Raw genomic sequence first — 5845 nt, 5'->3', positions numbered from 1 at the left:
ATCACAATGTATCGATATAGTGGATACATTCTCTTTGATTAGGGGTATCTCTATTAATAGATCCCTTAACCATTCGACCTATTTGCCGGTAGCAGCTAGAGCTATAAACTCTACTTCCATAGTGGAATGAGATATACAGGTTTGTTTCTTGGAACCCCAAGAAATTTCACCCCCACCAAGTGTAAATAACCAACCAGTTGTGGACAAGTTGTCCGATTAGATATCCAACTCGCATCTGTATATCCTTCTAAGATTGAAGGAAATTTGGAGTAGTGAAGGCTTAGTCCTTTGGTTTTCTTGAGATAACCAAGGACTCTTCCAATAGCCTTCCAGTGATCCATACTTGGATTACTTGTAAACCTACTAAGTTTACTCACTGAAAATGCTATATCAGGTCTAGTACATTGGGCAGCATACATAAAACTCCCTATAGCACTTGTGTACTCCAATTGAGCCACCGTTCTTCCTTCATTCTTCTCTAGTTTTACACTATGATCAAATGGAGTATTGGCATCTCTAACCTTGAGATGGTTAAATTTGTTCAATACTTTCTCAACATAGTGGGCTTGCCCTAACGCAAAACCCCCCACTATGTTTCTTCACTTTGATACCAAGTATGGTGTCAACTTCTCCAAGATCTTTCATCTTGAAGGTTGATGATAGAAACCTCTTCGTTTCTTCTATCCCTTTCATGCTATCACTTAGAATAAGCATGTCATCCAAATATAAACAAACAATGATTACATATCCCTTACAAGTTTTGGAATACAAACACTTGTCTCCATTGTTATGTCTAAACCCATTAGACATGATGGCTTGATGAAATTTCTTATGCCATTGCTTAGGAGCTTGTTTCAATCCATAAAAGGATTTTACAAGTCTACATACTTTATGTTCATATTTTGGTAGGACAAACCCTTCGGGTTGTTCCATATAGACCTCCTCATTGAAATTACCATTAAGGAATGTCATTTTGACATCCATTTGATGAACATACAAGTTGTGTATAGAAGCCAAGGCGAACAAAATTCTTATAGAAGTTGTTCTTGCAACAGGCGCATAGGTATCGAAATAATATACCCTATTTTTGCCTAAACCCTTTAGCTACTAATCTAGCTTTAAAGGTTTGGATAGTGCCGTCAGTGTGGTATTTTCTCCTAAATATCCAATTTCACCCAATTGGCTTTGACCCCGGTGGGAGCTCTACCAATTCCCAAGTGTTATTATAAAGAATGGAGTCCATCTCATCATTGATGGCTTCTTTCCAAAATGCACTATCTCTCGATTGCATAGCTTCTTTATAAGTATTAGGATCATTCTCAACTAGAAGTACAATATAAATTTTCCTAATGACTTCCTCTGTATTTCCTTCTACCATGTAGAATGAAATTCGTTGAGAATCTATCTCATCCACTGCTAGACTTTCTCATTTTTAAGACTTTGACTTATTCTAAGTTCAAAGGGTTGTTTTACATTCTTTTGAGAAGTCTCCTATTGAGAACCATTTTTGGATGTAAAAGCTTGAGAATTGTTCTCATATAACAAATTCTTCTTTAGAGATGTTGAAGCTTGAGAATTGTTGTCACATAACATGTTCTCAAAAAATTCAACTTTTCTAGATTCAATCACAATATTAGACTCTAAGTCTAATAGCCTATAGGCATTACTATTGTTGGCATAACCAACAAAAGCACACTTTATGGCTCTTGAACCTAACTTTGTTCTATTAGGTTCGTTTTTCTTGCAATATGCAAGACACCCCCACACTTTGAAGTACCCTATGTTTGGTCTTCTTCCTTTCCATAATTCATATGGAGATATCTCACTTTTCTTCATCAGTATTCGATTAAGAATGTGACAAGCGGTTAACAGCGCTTCACCCCATAAGTTGAAGTTCAACTTAGAAAACACCAACATAGCATTTATCATATCTAGATAAGTCTTATTTTTCCTTTTGGCAACATCATTGTGTTGTGGTGTATAAGGTGCGGTACACTCATGAATTATACAATTTTCTTCACAAAATGTATTGAATTCATTAATGAAGTACTCTCCTCCTCTATCACTTCTTTGCACCTTAAACTTTTTATTAAGTTGATTTTCAACTTCTAATTTATATATTTTAAAAGCATCAAAAGTTTCATCATTATGCTTTAAAAGAAACACATAGGTATATCTACTAAAATCATCTATAAAAGTAAGGATCTTTTACCACCTCTAGATAAAACACCATTTAATTTACAAAGATCACTATGGATTAATTCTAGTAAATTAGATGATCTTTCTACACTAGGAAATGGTTTCTTAATCATTTTTGCCTTAACACATTTTTCACATTTACCATAGTTTTTAATATTGCATGCAATCATACCACATTTTTACTACTCTTTTCATGGTTGAAAAACCTATATGAGATAGTCTAAGATGCCACAAAAATAAAGAATCATACTCAACTATATAGGCAGAATTAGCATTTTTATTGATAACATTGAAAGTTACATCATTGGTGCACAACTTAACCATACCCTCACAAGAGTACCTCTTTCCCAAAAATACATTGGATTTGGTAAGAATAAGTTTACCAGACTCAAAAACGGCTTTAATGCTAGACTTGCCAAGAAAATCACCACTTACCAAGTTTATACTCATTTCGGGAACATAAAGTACATTCACTAATGTAACTTTCTTCCTAGAGGTGAAAAAGACTTCAATAGTACCTTTTCCAAGTACCTTAGATTTGCCCTCATTGCCTATTTGAATCTCATGGTTGCCCTTTGACTCTTCAAATGTCTTGAATAATGATTTGTCATAGGTGACATGGATGGTGGCACATGTATCATACCACCACCCATTCACCTTGCCTTGGACAGCATTCACATCACTAAGGGTAGCAACTATAGTTTCCTCTTGAATTGCGTTTACCTTAGGTCCTTGTTGGTCTTTTCTATGCTTACACTCTCTAGCATAGTGACCATTTTTCCCACACACAAAGTAAGGACCTTTCTTGCCCTTAAAATTGTTTGGGTTGGTTCTTGGACCCAAGGATGTCTCATTACCCTTCTTGCATTTCCCTTTATTTTTAGGACGTTTTAGTTATGACACCGCATTTGCTTTGGAAGTCTCTCCATTAAACCCCTCTGCAAGTTTATCTCTACACATCGATTCCTCCTCGATTTGAATATGCTTTTGGATTTCCTCCAAAGAATAATCCTCATTTTTATGAAAGATTCTTTTCCTATAGCTATTCCAAGTTGGTGGTAATTTAGCCACTATAGCACCAACTGGAAAGGCCTCAGGAAGCTCAATCTTCAAAGCTTTCAATTTGTTAACAATTATTTGCAATTCATGTATTTGAGGAAGAATAGGTTTATCACCACAAAACTAGAAATCAAAATATTGAGATATCAAAAACTTTTTGGTACCTTCCTCTTCCGCCTTGAATTTTGTCTCAAGTGCATCCTATATCTCCTTTGCCAATTTGGTCTCGGTGTAGAGGTCATAGAGCCTATCGGAAAAGGCGTTGAGGATATGACCCCTAAAAAGGATATTGTCCTCCTCCCTTTTCCTTCTTTTCTCCACCTCCTCGGGAGTGTCCTTGTCAGTTGGCGTTGGGAGAGGATCTAGAGTGGACTCTAGAATGTAGGCGATTTTGAGAGTGGTCAAAAGGAATCTCACCTTGTCTTGCAATCTAGTGAAATTGGACCCATCATACCTATCCAACCTCACTAGGGCTTGATTCATAATCTTGATAGTCTCACCTTCCATTGAAACAAATAAAAGGTAAGCATTTGAATGTTAGGAAAATGTAATTTTCCTCAATGGAAATTGGTAAGAAAAATACAACTCTAGACAAAATATTACAAATAAATAATGATTGATTAAATAGTGTTACAACTCTAAAACAAAATATACATGTAAATATATAAAGAGGTAGAAGAGAATAGAAATAGAAATACAACTCTATGACAAAAAGATACAAATAAATAAGAAGTAGTAGAATGAAAATTATAGACGAGATTACAACTCTAAAATGAAAGATACAAATAAAAGAGTAAATAGAGAATAATAGAAGAAGATGAAAAGCAATATAATAAAAGAATAAGAATAGGAACAATGAACAAAGAACTCTCACTCACACAACCAAAGTGAAGAGTGCTGGGGAACACCAACTTAAACAAGGTTTCAAACCTTTGTCCAAAAGCTTATTTTCCCCTAACTCAAGCACTAAGGGATCTCTCACAGATTTTGAAAATGTTTTCTGGAATAATCAAGCCTCTAGGTGTTTTCTAGCCAAGTGCTCTAATAGATAGAAAAGTTGTGTCTTATAAGTGAGAAATAGGCTCTTATTTATAGAGTTTAGAGACACACTTTGAATTTCAAATTCCACCAACCCTCATGGCTGTTACCAATGATTAATTGGATGTTTATGGAATTAAAAATTAGATTTTGGAGTTATTTGTGTTTTTGGAGCCGTTCAAAAAGGTTGGAAAAAACTTGGTCAGTTTTTCACCTGTGGTCGCGGCCAGCAACATCAATGGTCGCGGCCACTAGCCTCTGTTCTCCGGGCCGTAATGTCCCAAAATTTTACTTAGTTAGATAGTAGTAGTAGTTTGTAGTATGTTAGTTTCCGTGGATTTTGGTTCAAGTTGGGACTTAGTAGGAAACTCATAGCAACAGCTATGGATTTTATAAGTTTAACCTATAATTTAGAAATATTAATTATAACATAAGGTTTAATTAATATTGTTGGTCCTAGAAATATATTTATTATAACCTAAGGTTTAGATAGAATTAATAAGAGTGTGACACTTGTCATAACCATCTTTATTAAGGATTTAATTATTTTTTATGAATAGTTTAATTAAAAGAAAGATCTAGAAGCTCAAGAACCATCCAGCAGCTGTTAGGATCATGTTTTGACTCAGTCAAAGTTCTTTAATCAGTTCAAAATATGTTGAAAAAGTGAAAATATGTGTTTGATATATCAACGTATGCCGATAGATCGCAGCTATAGGGGTCGATATATTGCCTACGGGAGATACGGAAAATACGTCGACTTCGCACAAATGAAACCACGTAGGCTCGGGATATAGGTCTAGGCGATATATCGCCCAGGGTAGGCGATATATCACCCCTAGGAGCATTTTTAAATACTTTAGGACTTTAAATTAAAAACAGCCTTAACCACTTGGACCTGCCCTTGAACGATTTTGACTGAGTTATGGGCATCTGTTGAACGAAAATTCAAATCTTTTTCATTTTATATTTATTTATTTATCCAAATTAAAAGGGGTTAGTTTCACTCCTTCAACTCTATAAATAGGACCTATTACTCAGCCATTTCCTTCATTCTTCAAGCATTGTTCAGAGCCTCCAAGCTGCTATGATTACTATAGAGAGAAACACTTGGATTTTGGATTAAAGCTTTTCCAATTTAAGCTTCTCTAAACACTTGGGAAGTAAGGTATAGAGTTATTTCAGTATCGAGGTATAGATCAAGTCATAGTTCATCCAAGGTATTCTTATCCTTAAGTTCAGCTCTTCATGTTTCTTTAGTTTTCTTTTATTTTCTTTCGGATCCTAACTCTTGTTATGATTCTTGGTTAGGTGTTTAAGTTCCTTGAACATTAAGGTTTTCGGTAAGTTTCTTCTTTGATGGTTTAGTTCTCTTTTTCATCTCCTTTCTTTAGAAATTCACTATTCTTACTGTTGGTTTTAGGAATGCTCCAAAATTTCGTTCTTGTCTCCATATCCCAGTTTTTGGTAAGGAAAATAGGTTAGATTATATGCGTTTATATGATATGTTATGATATGTTTATATGTTATAGTATGTGTTATGAATATA

Source organism: Humulus lupulus, chromosome 3 (genome assembly GCF_963169125.1).
Source record: "Humulus lupulus chromosome 3, drHumLupu1.1, whole genome shotgun sequence".
NCBI classification, from domain to species: Eukaryota; Viridiplantae; Streptophyta; class Magnoliopsida; order Rosales; family Cannabaceae; genus Humulus; species Humulus lupulus.
Note: the sequence above shows the minus strand (reverse complement) of the source record.